The 21,306-nt window shown below is 39.2% G+C and overlaps 1 protein-coding gene and 1 long non-coding RNA gene across 2 annotated transcripts in view; one reads left to right on the top strand and one right to left on the bottom strand.

Moving 5' to 3' along the window:
• Nucleotides 1–21,306, bottom strand: part of FRMD6 (FERM domain containing 6) — a 247,698-nt gene that overhangs the window by 134,357 nt on the left and 92,035 nt on the right. The window lies entirely within an intron of this gene.
• Nucleotides 1–21,306, top strand: part of LOC112628668 — a 55,476-nt gene that overhangs the window by 3,846 nt on the left and 30,324 nt on the right. Inside the window, exon 2 of the long non-coding RNA XR_003120459.1 lies at nucleotides 13,948–14,059. This is a non-coding gene — a long non-coding RNA (uncharacterized LOC112628668). The remainder of the gene's footprint in view (nucleotides 1–13,947; nucleotides 14,060–21,306) is intronic.

Here is a 21,306-nt window from a genome sequence, read left to right as displayed (position 1 = left end):
AAAGCCTAGAGAGGCATCTCAGTGGGAACATTAATTCTGCAAGTGACAAGACTTATAATATTTCATAACTATAGAAAACAGCAGGTGGCCATGATTTCAACAGCAGAAGTCAAACATTTTCCATCAGCACAAACCAAAATATATAAAACCCTACATACCCAAAAGAAGAAGAACTATAAATACAAGATTGTGAAACTTGTATTCTGTTTACATTAGAATACCATTAATTAATTATTGACAATAGTTTAGTTTTAAAATAAAACCAGAATGGAGAAGACTCATTATTGCCTGAGACTCTAAAGAAGGCAAACTGTTGTTTACTGAAAAAATTTAATGAACCATAGTCTATAGCTATATGGAAAAGCTAGTACATTATATTTTACAGCATGTAATTGATCTACAATATTATCTTCAATTCATCCTCATTAATTGGCTTTTCCATGAAACAGAAGGGCTTCCCCTTGCCATCTCCAGAGATGAGCCTTCACACTGTTAACAATACTTTCATATCCCTGTCTACCCTGGAAGTAGATTTTGGTCTCTACCTTTCCAATATAATCAAAGTTTATCAGTCCCATGTTCCCTGATTCCAGAGTATCCTGTTTCCCAGACTCTAGGAAATGTTAAAGTGTTTTGTAGAATAATCTGAGAAAATGGGATCTAATAACAAAATACATCATATTTTCAGGGTACAGATTTGAGTTCAAAGGGATCTTTTGGCAATAATGCCTTAGCCTAAAAGTGGTACTCTAAAAGTCAGAATTCCAAGCACTCAGAGGAGGGGACTGACGCAGCTTTGGCAGGATGCGTCACTCTCAAATCACATTGCATAAGCATCTACTTAGTCCACCTATTCCGAGAGCTTTGGCTCATTGGTCCATGTGGTCTCCTAGCACAGAGGAGGATGAGAACTACAGGCTCCTTCTTTTGGTGTCTAGCACAGTCCAGGACTCCCTACCCCTTCTGTTGAGGCTGAGCATCCAGAGTTAACCCAACAGCTCATCATTCTTTATTTCTCTTCTATACATGTTCTGGTAATTTTCCTGAAGGCACCATCTCCAAAGGAAAGAGCAAGTATTCAAAGCAGTCAGTTTTCCTCTTGCTTAACAATTCTGGCCAAAGTCTTGCCACCTGTAAATAACGGGGACTCTTCCCGCTTTATTTCCCATTTCCAAGCACAGTGGGGAATTGGGTCCTTGGGGTGGACAAGGGTTAAAACATGTACTTATGGCCAGGTGTGGTGGCTCATGTGTGTAATCCCAGCACTTTGCGAGGCCGAGGCAGGCAGATCACCTAAGGTTAAGAGTTCTAGACCAGCCTGGCCAACATAGTGAAACCCCATCTCTACTAAAATACGAAAATTAGCTGGGCATGGTGGCGCATGCCTGTAATCCCAGTACTCGGGAGGCTGAGGCAGGAGAATCGCTTGAACCCAGGAGGCAGAGGTTGCCGTGAGCCAAGATCGTACCACTGCACTCCAGTCAGGGCGACAGAGCAAGACTCCATCTCAAAAACAAACAAACAAAAATGTACTCATTTCTCCTTCTTAGTAAATCTCTGGAGGGGGTATAAGCAATGCCGTGAGTTCATCTAGGTTCCATCAGTAATTCACCGTGGCTTTCCCATTTCACACACCCTGTTCTGCTGTCCCTCTGAGTACATCTGTATATGCCAAGCCATTTGGTCTTACTTTTGCTTCAGAAAGAATGGGGATTCTATTCTTGGAAAGGAGAAATGAAAATTTTGTAGAGTTGGGGGTGTGGTTCATATATATATATATATATATGTATGTGTGTGTGCATATATATATATACACTCACACAACATATTTCAAATTGCCATCTTCAATTTTGTACTTACTATATCAAAGTAGTCTGGTATCCAGAAATGGGAGTCAGGGTTTACCTCGATTCTTTTCTTCTCTTTGGGAATGAAGCCCATGAACTCCAGCAGAGAAGACAGAATCAAAACAACTGGATTCGTCATTAGAAAGCACAAGTTCACCCAATCTGGCCCAGTCATGTGCTCACTACAGTCTCACAAGGCTGAGGGCAGAGGATGTGAAGCAAGATCGTTCAGAGGCACAGGAATATACGTGCAGCAGCCGACTGTCTGCTGGTGCTGACACAGCTCACTCTGCTGACATTCATTTGCTTGTTGTCACAGGTACAATTTAGTAAGCTGGCAAGGAGGGAGACATTTATTTTAAAAGCTGTGGGAGGGGAGCTAAAAATTCTAGATATATTTTGAAATTGGGATTTGTCCTTTGTTTCTACTTATTCACATTCTTCGGGAAAAGGTGAATGCTAAAATCTAAGAAGAAAGTCAGCGCGTTTCTCTGGCTGCATTAGAGGCTACCTTACAAATACCCTCTCTTTATCAGAAGGGAAATCTGGAGCTGTTCTAGGGCAGCGTTGTAGAGTCCCTTGCCTACTTTCCACACCCACATGACTTCCCTCTGCAGGTGCAGGTGTGTTGACATCCCATCAGTAGCATCACCCTACACCGAGGACCCTGCAATGAAATGCAGCTCGTCAGGATGCCATAAAAAAATAAGAAGGTGGTTTAGGTAAAAACTACAAAAGGCATTGTTTACTAAACCGAGTGACAAAATAACATCACATAACTATCAGCTCTGCCTTTATCCCTTTCCTCTCACATCAAAGACTGAGCTGACTCAGATAGGGAAGCCTTAAAAATAGGTGCTACAATGAGGAATGCACAGGTTTGGTCCTTCATTGCACTTCACATGTTTTTAACAAAGGACATGCATTTTAAAAAATCATTTGTAAGATATTTTGTTAATTTTAAATGAATATTTAAAAAATAGAAATTGTGGCTTCTATAAAAATCAGAACTTTGCTTTGATATGTACATACAGATTAAAAATTTAACCCTATTTGCTGTAATCTAAAGGAATGTGTTAAGACTCTGAGGCTGAATTACAGTTGCTATGGAAACCAAAAACTGTAACCATTATGACTTAGGAGCCTCTAGATTCTCAATAATTATGTTGTTTGAAGAAGGGAAATTACATTTTTAATTAAATGAGTAGAACACAAATAATTTTACAGGAAATTTATTACATTGTGTTCAAATGGCATCTAATGTGTTCCTTGATGCTCTTTGGGTAATTTTTTCAGCAATTGCTGGCAAGTTTTTGAGAGATAGGTTAGAATATTTATTGAGCACCTATTACTTATTTAAACATTGTACAGGGCTCCAGGGATGGGAAGGATAACATACAAATACATCATTTCTATACACGAGAAATTTTAGTTTAGTTAATTTTAAAAACGCACACAATAACACAAATGCCTTTACAGAGCTATAGTTCAGCAACAAGGCATCCTAACCATATTTTGATCAAAGGACTCTGAAATGAGGAGAGAGCCAAAGGGGTCTAAAACTCTCCATGGAGCTGAATTTTAAACAAAGTCTTTTTGTAAATCAAAATTTCTTCTCTGATCACAAAAGCAATGTGTGCTAATTGTTGAACATTTGAAAATATGAAAATTTTAGAAGATAAAATTAAAGCCAGCTATAATTCCAACTCCTATACTAACTTTTTGGTGTATTTGTAATAGTCATTTTTTTCCTATAGGTATGGGCAGTTGTTACTTTGCATGATAGTGTGAGACTGCAAAAATGACCACGAAAGCTAAACTCATGCAAAGTGATCTTAACAATCAGTGGAGAAAATCCAATGGTTCTGTAATGTTGAAAATTATTTTGTCATTAAACTCTCTTACTGTTGTTTATAAATGTATAAGAAAATAAAAAGTAGTGGCTGGATGTGGTGGCTCACGCACTTTGGGAGGCCAAGGAGGGTGAATCATGAAGTCAAGAGTTTGAGACCAGCCTGGCCAACATGGTGAAACCCCGTCTCTACCAAAAATACAAAAATTAGCTGGGCATGGTGGCGCACAACTGTAATCTGAGCTAATTGGGAGGCTGAGGCAGAATTGCTTGAACCCAGAAGGCAGAGGTTGCAGTGAGCTGAGATTGTGCCACTGCATTCCAGCGGTCTCGGAAAAAGAAAGAAAAGAAAAAAATAGTAAAATTAATCTTTAGTACTCTGAATTTAAAATATAGAAATGTTGAGAATTAAAGTGTTTTATTTCTTTGTAAAAATCTTACCAGAAGTAGTTTGAATAATGCTGGTCTATCTTTCATTGTATAATTTACAATATGGAACAAGCATCTTTTTTGCAAATTGTCATACTTCTAAGTCTGGATCAGCTTCCAGCACTTGTCCTTTGCACTTTCAATGATGTGAACTATCTCTGATAGTTCCTTTAATGTAAAGCGTGTTTTTTTCTTTTCTTTTCTTTTCCTTTTTTTTTTGCCAGCGTCACTTCTTCTGTGTGTTTTCAACACCACCACTTTCTTCATCTGTCAATTTCACCTTAACTAAGTTCCTTGGGTTCCATATTAGTGTCTCTCAAAGGGTGGTGGTGTCCAGATTTCCACGGTCAGCTAATTCTTCTATAACTTTGTTTACATCAGACTCATATTTAACTTCCACCATTGTCACTTTTCATTTCTTTGCTGCATTTTTATCATTGTTGACCAATTTCCTGTTTTGATCACCCATTTTTAAAAAATGCCACGTAGGGTTATCACTGGCAGAGAAGGAGGCAACCTGGTGCTGTCTGTGCCTGAACTGAATAACAGAGGGGCACTAACCCAGTCTGACCAATCACAGGCCGACTGAGAAAACAAGGATATGACTGGTCACTGATCATGATGTGCATCTGTCATTCCCACAGTGATCTGTGGACTGAATTGCTAGCAGTGAAGTTTGTGCAATTACTCAATTAATATACTGAGATAACTGAAATTTGAACTGTGTTGTTGGGAGATGGATATTATTTAACTCATGGTAACAAAAACGCATACATTGCGGACCCATGAAAAATGTGAATGGTCTATATGGACATACTTGACAAACATTTTTTACAAAATTGAGATCATGAATATATAATTTTGTACTTGCTCTTTTAACTTAGCCTTATATCATAAAGCTGTATCCCTGTTATTACTAGTCTCCAATAATGCTGTAGCATAATTTATGTGACTGGGGAAACACCAAGGGAACAGTAAAATGAGAGCCATAGATTGGTAAAGAGGGAGGTGCTCCCTAGTAAGAAGCAACATAGGGAAAGCCCAGGGATCGGCCAGTGTATGTGGGTAAGTTGGGAAGAAGGAGAAAACTAATATGGCTGGAATATAGGATCTATCTTAGAAATAAAATGACAATAATACAAAAAGTCCATTTTCCCACACTTTAGTAATAATAGTAATACTATTACTATTACCGATAGCATGCTTACTATATTCCAGGTACTCTCAGACATTATCTCACTTAATCTTCACATTGACCTTGTTTGCTGTCATCTCCTTCTCACACATGAGGACCCTGAGGCTCAACACAGATGTTGTAGTAAGCCTGTAATAAAACCCTGGTTTCTGTAATCCTGCCCTTGGCTGCTCCACAATACTGCCCAATGAAAGCACTTATCAGCTTACAAAGTCCTTTTGCATATATTGACACGAGGCATGCAACTGGGTAAGTTGTGCCAGCTGCTGAGGTGTGGGGCTGTAATCAAGCCTATGCTGCTAGCCTAACCCGAGCCATAAGACCACATACTTCCAGAAGGGCTGCCTTTACCTAATTTACACAAAGACGCAGTATGGACTGGCCTTGGCCCTGCTCAACATGACAGATTCTCACCACAGCCCTCAGAGGTGACAGAGAAGTTATGATTGCTCCAATTTTATACTAAAACAAAACAAAACAAAACGAACCAAAAAACCCCCCACAGCAGCTCCCATTGGGTCAGTGATTTATCTAAGCTGAGAATGAATTGGTGAGATAAAGATGCAGTTGAGGAAGATATTAGAATCCAGGCTGAGCAGGTTTCATCTGAAGCAAAAGGCAACAGGGTACTGCGAGGTATATATAAATCAGGCTACACATAAACTACCACAGAGTAAAACAGTAAGTCACAGCTGTCCACCGGGAAGAGATTGCTCTGGGCAGCTGGATACCTTCCAACCAGTTAAATTATTTCTTCTCCAAAACTTTGGTCACTTTTTGCATTTGGATCAGATCTTTGGAGACATCTCCATTTCCCTTGAGGAGTAAATATATAGCCACCAGGATTTTTAAAAAGTGAGTCTGAAAGCAAATATCCCTTCACCTTACTGTCTTTTGTAATTGAACTTTACAGACCCCTTTTAGAGAGTTGTAATTACTGTTGTTACTGTTCTGAGAGTATCCGGGCCTAGGATTTTTCTGAGTTCTAAGCCACACGGTCTGTACTCTTACTTGACAGAGAAATGCTGTTGCATAAACTAGATCCTTCAGATATTAGGGACTCAGAGGGGTTTAACTTTCCTGGGTGAATTTAGCATTTCTTCTTGGATTTACAAGCTTTAGAGGAACACTTGTAAAAAAAAAAAAATGACTGGGTACAAACCAATTAATCCTGCCTCCAAAAATAGCCAAATTATATTGGTAGGCGTTTAAAAACAAACAAACAAACAAAAAACAAAAAAAATCCAAGAGGCTGCCTCTGAGAAATAGAACTTGAAAAATAGGTCTCTGGTCAAATGTTTGGAAAAATCTAAACATCATTCTGCTTCTTTGGAGTGTCATGACACTCTCAGGGAGTCCTTCCTTGTAGGTAAGCAATGTTTTCAATTTATTGGGATTTACAAACCTATTGTTTTCTACATTTTTAAGATAAGGTAAGAAATCCAACATTAACAAAACTTATTTAAAAATTCTCACTTGCCTGATCTTTTTTTTTTTTGAGTTTCGCTTTTGTTGCCCAGGCTGGAGTGCAGTAGCGCGATCTTGGCTCACCGCAACCTCCGCCTCACAGGTTCAAGCAATTCTCCTGTCTAAGTGTCTTGTGTAGCTGGACTTACAGGTGCCTGCCACCACGCCCCACTATTTTTTGTATTTTTAGTAGAGACGTGGTTTCACCATGTTGGCCAGGCTGGTCTCGAACTCCTGACCTCAGGTGATCCACCTGCCTCGGCCTCCCAAAGCGCTGGGATTACAGGCATGAGCCACCATGCACAGCCTCAGTTACGTGATCATTTATTGATATCTGGACAAACTTGTGTTCTATGGAACTTGTTTTAAGAAATGCTGGACCACGGCCATGGACACAATTGGGTATGCACAGCCAACTCTATTTGAACTCAGAGCTACTTCCTGTCCCCAACCCCAGAACCAGAGGATTAGTAACAGAAAATGAGCCAGGAATGATCAGCCTCTCTGGCTGAGGCTGGCAGTAGCATTTTCATCCCTCAGTGGAGGGTGTTTTGTGTATGTGAAATGAGGAGTGTGAGGCCAAGCAGATGGGGCTCTGTTCTCCCTCACCCTTCTTCAACCCAAGCAGATCTGCTTTGATCTGCCTTAGATGTTGCAGTTTCTTGCGAGGTTTCATTAGAAAAGTAAAAAAGATTCCATTAGCAAACAAACAAACAAAAACAACAAAAAACAACAATAAAAAACCCAAAACAAAACAATACTGGGTGGTGGTGTTTTAAAACCTGTACATGGAGCAAAAATCTAGGAGTGATAAATACTCTCTAGGACCTTCTATAGTCACTTATCCTGTGGTTTTCCCATCTGTAAAATGGGATTGATAATGCTGTAGGGACTAAAAACTCTTTTTGGAAAAGAATGAAAGCTTGTTCCATACTTAATTCAAGGTAGAATGTAAGCAGGTAGAGAAGGACGGGAAGGAAAGTAAAGATTTGTCATTTTCCAGCTCTCCATCATCTGAATCCCCTTCCCATTATCAGCTGTGAGCTAGAAAGTGAACTGCATGTTCCCACGGGGGTTTAATATCAGAGTGAGTGACCCAGAGAAGCCTGAACAGTTTAGGGCTCATGGTGATCATGGTGCAGCCACTGCTCAGTGACAATGGCATCAGCCATGGTGCATAGTCCCCAGAAATGGCAGTGACCAAGCCACACTGTTCATGTGGCATGAGACTTTATGAGTTTCCTTTGTTCCCTATGTGGGTTTTGTGTCTGATTCTCTGGCCTTCCCATGAGTCTGTGAGCCTCTCTATGTTCTTTGATTTAATGCTTTACAGTTTAAGGTAGCCAGAATTCTTTCAACTGAGACCTGTTAGGCATAGATGGTGGCATATCAGAGTGTGAGGTTGGGGCAGCCTGGGGTGGAAGTCATTTTAGGAGATCTAAAACTCTTCTCATGTGAGCATTCAAGCTGATCACTAAAATTTGTCTCAAAGGGAATGGGAAAACCATGGTCCCCATTTGGGTCATATTCTTGTAGATGTAGAAGATATATCAGCAGGGGAGGGTATTTCTGCTCCTTGTATTTATAATTTATAATTTTCTTACATAATCAAATAGAGATCTAGAGAACACCTATTTTTCTTTTAAACTTCTCTCTGTGCTAGTTTTGTTAAGACCTAATAAAAATTCATCTTTTAACATGTCTAAAACAAAATTAGAAGAGAGAATATGAAATAGCACAGTAATACAGACTATAGTAATGCCAGAGAACATAATGAAAAAGAAAGAAAATATGGGTGAAAAATAGCTAAAATCCTAACCCAAACAGTGCTTGACTCTCAGGGGTCATGGGAGTTCATTTCCATCATGCTGTAACCCTAAACTTTGTCTTGTTCAATTGAATGCACAGAGCAGTGATAAGAACATCATTGCAGCTAATGTCAGTAGGAAGGCCCCTCAAGGTTACTTTCATGGATGGGGACCACTTAATTCTTTTTCATATTTTAATTTTATGCTTAAGTATTTTTACAGTTAATGTAGCTTAACTATTCAAAGTAAAACACTGAAAATGTCTAGATGGGTCTGCACAACCCCATAAACAGATAGGTTTGGTCCTGGCCTTTTTATTAGCTCTTAGTAAGATTACACATGCAAGCATCCCCACCCCAGTGAAAATGCCCTCTAGATCACCCAGATCAAAAGGAGAAGGTATCAAGTACGCAAAAACGCAACTCAAAACACCTTGCTCAACCACACCCCCCGGGAAACAGCAGTGATAAATCTTTAGTAATAAATGAAAGTTTAAGCTATACTAATATTTAGAGTTGGTCAATTTCGTGCCAGCCACTGCGGCCATGCGATTAACCCAAGCTAATAAAACTTGGTGTAAAGATGTGTAAGGTCTGCCCTCAATAAAACTAAATTCCATCTAAGAGGAGGTGACACTTAGAGGTATCACTGCTACCTCATCTGTATTTTCAGAGAAGCCACCTCAATCTACTATTAAAATTTAGCTGCAGGTATAAAAATAGACCATAGGTCAATGGAACAGAATAGGGAACCCAGAAATAAAGCCACACACCTAACAACCAGCTGATCTTTGACAAAGTCATCAAAAATATATACTGGGAAAATGACAACCTATTCAACAAATGGTGCTGGAAAAATTGGATAGCCACATGCAGAAGAATGAAACTGGACCCATACCTCTCACCATAGAAAAAGATGAACTTGGATCAGGAGTGATAGCTCATGGCCATAACCTTAGCACTTTGAGAGACCAAGAAGGGAGGTTCACTTGAGCCCAGGAGTTTAAGACCAGCCTGGGCAACATGGCAACATAGCAACATAGCAAGACCCTGTCTCGAAAAAAGTTTTCTTAAAAAATTAGCTAAGTGTAAGCCAAAAGAACAAAGCTGGAGGCATCACGCTACCTGACTTCAAAATATACTACAAGGCTATAGTAACTAAAACAGCATGGTACTGGTATCAAAACAGAGATATAGACCGATGGAACAGAACAGAGCCCTCAGAAATAATACCACACATCTACAATTGTCTGATCTTTGACAAACCTGACAAAAACAAGAAATGGGGAAAGGATTCCCTATTTAATAAATGGTGCTGGGAAAACTGGCTAGCCATATGTAGAAAGATGAAACTGGATCCCTTCCTTACACCTTATACAAAAATTAATTCAAGAAGGATTAGAGACGTAAATGTTAGACCTAAAACCATAAAAACCCTAGAAGAAAACCTAGGCAATACCATTCAGGACATAGGCATGGACAAGGACTTCATGACTAAAACACCAAAAGCAAGGCAACAGAAACCAAAATGACAAATGGGATCTAATTAAACTAAAGAGCTTCTGCACAGCAAAAGAAACTACCATTCAAGTGAACAGGCAACCTACAGAATGGGAGAAAATGTTTACAATCTACCCATCTGACAAAGGGCTAATATCTAGAATCTACAAAGAACTTAAACAAATTTACAAGAAAAAAATCAAACAACCCCATCAAAAAGTAGGCAAAGGATATGAACAGACACTTCTCAAAAGAAGACATTTATGTAGCCAACAGATACATGAAAAAATGCTCATCATCACTGGCCATCAGAGAAAGGCAAATCAAAACCACAATGAGATACCATCTCACACCAGTTAGAATGGCGATCATAAACAGGTGCTGGAGAGGCTGTGGAGAAATAGGAACACTTTTACACTGTTGGTAGGACAGTAAACTAGTTCAACCATTGTGGAAAACAGTGTGGCGATTCCTCAAGGATTTAGAACTAGAAAAACTGTTTGACCCAGCCATCCAATTACTGGGTATATACCCAAAGCATTATAAATGATGCTGCTATAAAGACACATTATAAATCATGCTGCTATAAAGACACATGCACACATATGTTTATTGTGGCACTATTCACAATAGCAAAGACTTGGAACCAACCCAAATGTCCATCAATGATAGACTGGATTAAGAAAATGTGGCACATATACACCATGGAATACTATGGAGCCATAAAAAAGGATTGAGTTCATGTCCTTTGTAGGGACATGGATGAAGCTAGAAACCATCATTCTGAGCAAACTATCGCAAGGACAGAAAACCAAACACCGCATGTTCTCACTCATAGGTGGGAATTGAACAATGAGAACACCTGGACACAGGGTGGGAAACATTATACACCGGGCCATGTCATGGGGAGTGGGAAGCGGGGAGGGATAGCATCAGAAGATATACCTAATGTAAATGACGAGTTAATGGGTGCAGCACACCGACATGGCACATGTATACATATGTAACAAACTTGCACATTGTGCACATGTACCCTAGAACTTAAAGTATATATATATATATATATATATATAAATATAAATTAGTTGAGTGTGATGGTGCATGCCTGGAGTCCCAGTTACTTAGGAGATGGAGGCGGGAGGATTGCTTGAATCTAGGTTGAGGCTGCAGTGAGCCATGTTCATGCCACTGCACTCCAGCCTGGGTAATGGAGCAAGATGCCATCTCCAAAATAATGATAATAATAATAATTACAATAAGATAAAGACCTAAACATAAGACATGAAACCATAAAAATCCTAGAAGAAAACCCAGGAAATAGTCTTCTGGACATTGCCCAAGGCAAAGAATTTTTGAGCAAGTCCTCAAAAGCAAATGCAACAAAACCAAAAATAGACAAATGGGATTTAATTAAATTAAAAAGCTTCTGCACAGCAAAAAGAAACAGTCAAGAAAGCAGACAAGTACAGTATGGGAAAAATATTTGTAAACTATGGATCCAACCAAGGGCTAATATTCAGAATCCATAAGAAATTCAAACAACTCAAGACAAAAAAAAAAAAACCTTTAACAAGTGGGCAAAGGACATCAACAGGCATTTTCAAAAGAAGTCATAGACAGATATGGCCAAGAAACATACGGAAAAATGTTCAACATCACTAATCACCAGAGACATGTGAATTGAAACCACAATGAGGTATCATCTTATACCAGTCAGAATGATTATTATTAAAAAGTCTAAAAGTAACAGAAGTTGGTGAGGATGTGGAGAAAAGGGAATGATTATACACTGTTGGTGGGAATGTAAATTAGTACAACCTTTATAGAAAACAGTATGGAGATTTCTCAAAAGCTTGGAATAGACCTACCATTTAAACCAGCAATCCCACAACTGGGTGTATACCCCAAAGGAAAGAAATCAATATATCAAAAAGACACCTGCATTGTATATTTATTGCAGCATTATTCACAGTAGCAAAATCATGGAATCAATCCAAGTACCCATCAACAAATGTTTGGTAAAGAAAAGGTTATATACAAACACACACACACACACACACACACAATATATATGTATGTATGCATATAATATGTATACATACTATATATATTATATATAGTATGTATATATATGCACCATGGCATACTATTCAGTCATAAAAAGAATAAAATAATGTATATATATTATATATATACATATATATGTATATTATATATATATTATGTATACATATATATGCACCATGGCATACTATTCAGCCACAAAAAGAATAAAATAATGTATTTTGCAGCAACATGGATGGAACTGGAGGCCATTATCCTAAGTGAAAGGACTCAGAAACAGGAAGTCAAATATCGCATATTCTTACTTATGAGTGGAAGGTAATTAATGGGTATACATGAACATACAGAGTGAAATAATAGATATTGGAGACTATGAAAGGTGAGAGGGTGGGAATTCGGTGAGGGGTTAAAAATTACCTATTTTATAAAGCTTATAATGTTTAATCCTTACAACATGCAAGATAGGTATTCCTATCTTATAGATGAGGAAACCAAGACTCAGGTGTTATTTGATCTAAAGTCACATAGTTAATAAATGTGAAACCTGGATTTGAACCTGGGTCCAGGTGCCTCTCAAGTTTTTGTTTTTACTCCCTTCTCGGTCTTGCTTCAGAAGCAGAGAATTTAGGATCTGCTAAATCTGAGAGTTCTTGGGTAAACACTAATTGTAAGCACTTAAATTGGGTAAACACTTAAATTGTAGCCTGATAACAATTTCAGGTTGTGAGCAAGGAGAAAGGGGTCACTCCCTCCCTCCCCTGGGACAAATTTAAATCGTATGTGCATATGTATGAAGGTGAAAGACGGTTTACTCGGGAGACTCAGATGTGGTGAGGAACTGGAGGCCTAGGATAGCTTTGCTGGAGAAACAGGAGGGGCTTCTAGGAGTGAACATAACATGCTAATGTTACAACAGCAGTCACAGGAACAGGGTGCCCAGTGGAAAGGAAGAACTCCATCTTGCCAGGCTGTCCTAGAGAAAAAACACCCTGAAACTATAATGCAGCAAAGGGCAATGATAGGATGGCAACAATGACAGCTTCTGCGTATTGAGTGTTCACTACATGCAAGGATCATTCCAGAGGCTTTATGTATGTTAACTCATTTAATATTCACATTCTTGCTAGAAGATAAGTACTGGTCACGATATCTTTTTATGAATGAGGAAACTGAGCCACAAAGAATTAATTCTAAAAAGAATGAAATTTGCCCAAGTCACACAAGTGTTGTAGAACCAGAATTCAAATTTAGGCCATTTGCCTTCAGAGCTTATACTCTACCACTATAATTTACAGACTCTGAGGAAAGTGAACACATATGAGGCTGATTGGCAGCGAAAGAAACTAAGAAAAGGAGAGACCGGGATGCATCCTAATGGATATTAAAGCAACACTGTGTTAAATTCCATCTCTGTTGACAAGGACTTGCTCACACGCTGATGATGGTGTCAACTGCTTAATGGAAAAATTGCAAAGGGCCTTGGAATGTGATCATCATGTTACAGAAGGTACCACACAGAAGTAATTATAATAAAGCCAACTCCCTCTCACAGGTACCAAACCTGAACTGATGCTGTCTATGCCCAAGTGGTACCACTGACCAATTTCCCTATTTCTGCCAAAGCTATGTCAGCTTGGAGGCAACTTAGTTCCTTTATTATTGATATCCTATCATGCTTTCTCAATCCTCTCTGGAATATTCTATTTTCACTGAGCCCATTTGTACTTCACTTGGATTTTGCAATAATGCCTCACAGGTCACCTTGCCTCTTGTCTCTCCCTTCCAGGCTGAACCAAATGCCAGGAGAATCTTTCAGAGTGTCCGGGAACACTGGAAATAGCCTTAAAGCTTAAATGATGAATCAGAAGAGTTATGCTCTATTCTAGTGCTGCCACTAGGTAAGTGACGCTGGGAGTCATTTCAACCCTCTAGATCTTTAGATTCTACAAATACAAAAGGAGGAGTTGACATTGATGCTCTCTAAGGTCCTTCTAGTGTTTTAAGTATATGAATGTACGAATGAATGAATTCCTTGCTTGTATACCTGCTTATGATTTCTGTTTCAAACTTTAAACTTGGTGCTCAAGGCTCTATATAATAATTTTCTCACACCATTTTACAAGATAGCCATTTCTCCCCTGTCATGTCTTATTCATTTCTAAACCCCAGCTTCTCTTTCTGCTACTCATGCTTCCTAAAAAGTCCAATTCCATCCTCTTCACAGCCAAAACCTTAGGCCATCATTAAGGTTCTGCACCAGAGCCATGTCTTCCACTGACAGCTTTCCTGAGTGACTCCAGGCTGCACCATTGTAATTCTTCAGAAAGTATATACACATGGTAGCCAAAGAGCCTGGGCCCTGGAACCAGACTGCCTGGAGTCAAATCCTAGCTGTACTACTTACGAGCTGCTGGTTAGTTAACCTTTCTATGCCTCAGTTTCACCCTGTGTAAAATGGATTGTAAGAGTGGCTACTTGGCAAGATTGTTGTGAAGTTTAATATATGTGTTAATATATGTAAAACACATGGAAGAGCTCCAGGTACATAGTAAGTGCTCTGTAAATATCATCTATTATTATTATTGCAACCACACTTCACATATTTTAAATAAATCTTAAGAATTAAATTGTTTCGTGCATGTAGATAATGTCTCCCCAAGTAAACAGCAAGGATCTTCACTATTTTCTATGGTTTCATGTCCTGGCAAGGGAATTCAAAGCATCACAGCAGCTATTCCTAAACAAACAAATCTATTCTAAACAAACACCTGAAGACAGTAAGGGAGGCCTTACCTGGTGCACTGCAACTTTAAGCCATTTTAGTTCGGCAAATAAAGAGAATTATGACACAAACAGACATAATAAAGACCTTGCAGCTGCAGTCACTGGCTTCTCCTTAATGTCTTGGTTTCTTTCTGACTCTTTACAGCTAAATTCTTTTTTTTTTTTTTTTTTTTTTTTTTTTTTTGAGACGGAGTCTTGCTCTGTCACCCAGGCTGGAGTGCAGTGGCCGGATCTCAGCTCACTGCAAGCTCCGCCTCCCAGGTTTTACGCCATTCTCCTGTCTCAGCCTCCCGAGTAGCTGGGACTACAGGCGCCCGCCACCTCGCCCGGCTAGTTTTTTGTATTTTTTAGTAGAGACGGGGTTTCACCGTGCTAGCCAGGATGGTCTCGATCTCCTGACCTCGTGATCCGCCCGTCTCGGCCTCCCAAAGTGCTGGGATTACAGGCTTGAGCCACCGCGCCCGGCCCCAGCTAAATTCTAAGAGTTGGGAATGAGAATTTCTAATGGATTTACTGACTCTACTTTATATAATTCAATACATAATAAAATGAAAATCTCTTGAAAATGCATATGAGTGCCATCATGTTGAGGCAGTTATTTCAGGAAAGGGGAGAAAGTAAAAACTATGTGTGGAATAAAATGATAAAATATTCTTATTTCATCATCTTACCTTTTGAGTCCTTTATATTGTGAGTTCCAAATATAGTCAAGATGAAATGTGTTTATTTTGCCTTGAACTTTCTCACTAATGTACCAAAGGGGCATTTCATGAAAGCTAAGCAGTATGAATTTCCAATAAAGCAACCAAGCTCCCTTAAGAAGTGCTCTGGAAGGAAAATTTCTCATTGTTTTGTTGTACTTCTCACCACCAAGTCAAACCAACTGCCAATGCCAAGTTGGACAGGAAGGGTGTCATGACATCAAATATTACATTCCACTGGTAGTGAGATGACCATTATGTTTCTCAGAGCAAGCATGGCTTCATAAGCCAGTTCCTGTTTGCAAGTTGATCTCACCGGTGATCCAGACAAATGCATACTGCAGCAGCAGTGTGGGCTAGTGGGAAGGCTGGTAGCTTCCTAATGATTCTGCATAGCCTTTGGACACCATGGTGGGTCTGGAGCCATAAAATGGTGTGGTTACAATGCCGGAGGTGAAAATACAGCAAAACTCCAAAGTAATGTGGACTAAAGCTGAGTGTGCAATTATTTTCTTGAGTGATGATCACAAGGAAGATAATATCATCCAATATCTTTCCTCATTAAGTGGGATGATGGACTATCCTGACAGACAAGTCATTGCTCTCATCCTGATCTCTACTGGATTAGGACACATCTCAGAAACAAAGCAAAAAAATTCTCCTTCTGCCCTTCCCCACATAAACAAACAAAACAGAAACAAACTCTAGTGGCTTTTTCTCTAGAACACTAGGGACCATGACAAGCTATTAGAAAATAGCATAGACTTCCACTTTAGTCGGTATGGATGATGTCTTCACAAATATTTATTGAGCCCTATGCTAGGAGCTTGGGCTAGAGAAATAAATAAGACACGTCCTATTCTAAAGGAGCTTACAGTCTACTAAGATAAAAGATAAGCCCTTTTTGTCTCAAAATGGAACATGCATGGACAGCTGGGATTTAATATTCACAACAGAGGATTTTTTCCAAAGTCTTTCACCTATTGTGGTTCCCTTATGATGATTTGCTACTCTTTGGGGATGACACTATTTTCACCCTATATATAGCTATCTGATTCAAGCTCCACAGATTTAATGGGGGTAGGGGAAGCATTTCCAGGTTAGAATAAAACATAAAGTTCTTTTGCTCAACTGAGCTTTTCACCAGCACTGCTTAGACACTGAATCCTGGAAACATGGTAGAATGTGATGCCAAGAATCCAGCAAGGATCTGGAGAAAATCAACTGAGCTTTAACTTAGCATTTTACTGCCTCTTCACAAAATGAACAAAGAATAGATAAAGACATATAAACTTAGTGATTTATAGTTTTCAAAATATTTTCTATGTTTCTCCACCATGTATTTGTTTTGCTTTAAGTCTTTTGAATTGGTACTTGACTGATAAGGATAAGCACTGTAAATGCCTCCAAAAGATAAGAATTTCTTCCAGCTTGGGAAGAAAGAGAAGGAGAATGATTATAAAACTTCTTGGAGAGCACTCACTTCGTTTAATTTTCCCTCTAGATTGTTAGAAACTTGAGAGTGGGGAACTGCCTTACTCATCTTCGTCACTTCTGAATCTACCTCAAGTGCTCCAGAAATGTTTGTTGAATGAATGTATGAATGAGGCATAGATGAATGTCTAGGTCTTGAAGGAGAGGAGGTAATGGATAAAGAAGGATGGGGGAGAGACTGAGGATGAGACAGAAGCATTTGTACAGTGTGGGAAGTGTGGGCAGATGCATGTGTGGGGAATGGGAGCAGGTTACATGATATTAGTGTAGTTGAACAGAAACACATCTTGGCAGAGGAGGCTGCAGAAAGACTCTGGGGCCACATTGGTGAATATATCTGCTTTCTATGGTACTGTGGCGGCCAGTCTATCATTTCCACATCTTTTCTCTTTTATTTAATTTTTGAAGGCCACACTAGCTCAAGCTCTAGTAATGGGTCTTCATTTAGTTCCTATATTAATTTATGGATATAAAGAAGCCTGCATTTTTGGGCTACCATGTAAAGTTGAGCAGGCTATACACTGCACAATTCACAGGAACAGTTACAGATCCAGTACAGTGCATGACAGCACTGTGCTCCCTCATTCTCCCTATATTTGTAATGAAATACATTTACAAATTGATAAATTGCTGAAAGTGTAACACGTTGAGAAATACTTTTAACTATCTTTCCTCTTTACCCATTATATAGTCCTGAAGAACCCCTGATTCTTTCATTTTCCTCAGTCTGTGAGGGTTATATTACAGAAAAAATTGTGTTGCTTTTTTGTGATGCTTCCACATTCTAACTCTCAAAAATCAAAGGGTGTCTATTTTGAACCATTCTATATTGGGTAGGGTTCTGATGTTGCAGTTCTTGGGTTCAAATTCTGGCTCTATCACTTAATGTGTGATCTTGTGCAAACTATTTAACTTCTCTGTGCCTCATTTTCCTTAGTTGTAAAGTGGGAATCATAAGAGCTCCTACCCTATAGCGTTAATGTAAGAAATAATTGAGATAATCTATGTAAAGCACTTAGCACAGTGACATAGGGAGTGCTCATAGGTGTTTGTAATTATGCTACTAAATTATTATTGCTGATACTGGACTTCCAGGTTGAGCCTGCTGGGCAGAATTCCTCCTGTGCCCCTACAGCTGGGATGGCCCATCCAGAGCCTGTCCATTTCCAATAAGCAGGGCAGGTGTCCACATTTCTCCCAGGTTGTTCATTCCACAAGAGTTAACCAGATACTCCCCAGCTATGGGTTGACAGATCACAAGAATACACACACACGGTGCACACAACCTCCCCTTTGCTTCAGAAACTTCTAACAACAATGCCACAAAATCAGGATGTTGTTAGGGCTTCCCTCCCTGTCTCTTTCTCCAGTCTAGTCCATTCAAATGTCATTGTTGGGTTTGAGAGGGAAATGGGGGATATGTGAGTCCCCAGAACATTTCATGGGTAACAGCGGAGCTCTAGCAGATAACAATGGTTTTTGGTAAAGGATGAGCCCAAGAAAGAGAGAGAAGACAGTTTTGTTGTTTTTAGTGGTGGTGAGTGTGTGCATGTGTCAGATTGTAAATGGGGCAGAGAATATGTCAGATCTGGAGAGGGACCTGGAAATCAAAGATCAAGTTGCAAGGGGAGAGGGGTCTAGGGTCAGGTGAACAGTGAGAGAGGAGGAATACACTGGCAAGTTGAAAAGCAGGATTCAACAATGAGCAAGGAGCAGAGAATCATAGCATGTCTTCTCTCACTGAATCATTTGACAAATTGTTCTTGAGCATTGACTATGTGCTGGAATGTGTTAAATGCAGGGTATTCAACAAAGAACTGGACAGAATCCCTACTTTCACGGAGCTATCATCTAAAGGAAACAAATAAACACATTATTGGTGAGAAGTTATATCCTGGAAGTAAGTGCAAGGCATTATGGATATGAGGGGGTGTCATTGGTCTGATCAATTTTCTTGGAGAAAATTTGGTGATTTCAGGAACAGCCGTGGGATCGGCACAGCTGGGGTAGACTGTGGGAGTGAAGAGAGGTGAGGATAGAGAGATAAACAGGAGCAATATTATAAAAACGATCTTGGGATCAAAGGTTAAAGAAATTGTTCTTTATTGTGAGGGCACTCTGCAATGTAAAACTTAAATATTAGTTATATCCAAAGGCTTGGAATCCAGGGAGAGAAATTGGGTGGTTGTTTCCTTGAATATATTTTATATAATATGAAAACTCAGCTGAGGATATTTACTGGAACGTGCCTCCTCCCTTATGTTTTCCTTTATGAGAGATGAAAGATTGTCCCTGCCTGTGGCAGGGCACTCTCCAAAGAGAAGTGATACATCTTCAGCCCCACCTAGCATCTCTTCCTCTTTAGAGCAAACCTTGTGCCAGCCTATATGTTTGCTGTGGGTGAGTTTTCATAAAGCTGTAAAGAAGAAAAGGAAACCTATCATTTATTACCTTCCCACAGCCACATTCATATTCCTAAGTCTGGCCTTCAAGGTCAATTAACTTCTTCCACCTAAACTCATACTATTCCCCATGCATGGGTCCTCTTCTCTGGTCAAATGGATTGCAGAACATGATATGTACCTCCCTGCTTGGGTTCCTCTGATCTTGTTTTTCTTTTTAGTCTTGCCCTCTTCAAGCCTCAGTTTCCTCATCTATAAACTGGGGATCGTAATATCTTATTCAGGATGTTACACAGATCATGTGTCTGAAAGTACTCAGCATAGTTCCTGGCACAAAAAACATCATTCAATAAATGCAAGCATTTGCAAAACTCAAGTTCTAGAAACTTGTCTGCATGTCACAAACTTCAATACTCAAGTGTTTTCAGGGCTGGGTATCACACAAGTGGTGAGAACCAGAGCAAATAGGAAAGGGCATGCTCTGCTTAGAGGCAATGAACATGCACAGAAACAAAAGCGAAAATACACAAACAAAAATGCCTCGGACCTCCTTTGGTTTAAACCTACCACTTTGGAATCCTTTTGACTTTTGCCTCATTACTTAGATGGTAAATATTTCTTATGTAATTCTATTTCATCCAGTGGCCACTTTGTGCCACTTATTTTTCACTTACTTTATGTTCTTTGTGGTGTTATTTATATTTCAGTGTAAGTTTTTTGACTCTCAGGATTATTATGAAAACCAAGTGAAATCACATATGTCAAGAATCCAGTGCCTGGCGTCAATGGTAGCTTTACTGTTATTCATAATGATAATGATGCTATTATCAGTCTCTTAAATTCAGAGACCAGGTCTCTAAGAGTTCCAGGAATTTCCTTCCTGCTTGTTGACTTGGCAAAGAACAATAATAACAACAATGATGGCTTCTGTTTATTGAGTGATTAACCATAGGATAGGAACTATTAGGAGTGCTTTACATGCCTGAACTCATTTCTGCTCATGATAACCTGTGAGTAGGCCCTATTGGTATAATGCCTGTTGTAGAGATGAAGAAATTGAGGCAACAAAAGATCAAGTAACTAGCCAAGTTACACAGTTAAGAAATAGCAGAGGCACGTGTATACCTATGTAACAAACCTGCACGTTCTGCACATGTATCCCAGAACTTAAAGTATTAAAAAAAAGAAAAAAGAAAAAAGAAATGGCAGAGCTAGGATTTGAACTAGGTTGGCTGGCCCCAGAGCCTATATACACAGTGAGTATAACTCTATACTCACTTTCTGACCAACTTCTGTTCATCTTTGAAGGGCCAGGTCACATGTTACCTCCTCTCCTACTTTCCACGGCAGAGTTAGTTGCTCCATCCTAGGTACTGTCATAGTACTTTAAATGTAGCAATTATCCAGATCTACAGCAATGATCACATTAACATTGTTTATTTTTATGTGTGTGTTTATTTGTATGTGAGTTTCTTATGGAAGAATCTGTGAATTACTCAAGGCTGTATACTTAGCATGGGGCTTGGCACATATCTGATATACGAAACTATACACTGAGTCTTCATTGAACTAGTAATTCAGCTAAATTTGATGATCATGATGATGTGGCTGGAGATGAAACATGGTTGAATGGAAATTTCAAATGGTAAGAACCATAGTGCTCAGCTACTGGCTGTTTGTGCCATGAGTTTGGTGATATTTTTGCTATTCTTTTTTTTTTTATTATTGGGGTAGTTAAATGACTCCTATTTAAGATGTCTCAGG

Source organism: Theropithecus gelada, chromosome 7b (assembly GCF_003255815.1).
Source record: "Theropithecus gelada isolate Dixy chromosome 7b, Tgel_1.0, whole genome shotgun sequence".
Taxonomy (NCBI): Eukaryota; Metazoa; Chordata; class Mammalia; order Primates; family Cercopithecidae; genus Theropithecus; species Theropithecus gelada.
Note: the sequence above shows the minus strand (reverse complement) of the source record. Positions and strands in the feature narration are given on the sequence as shown.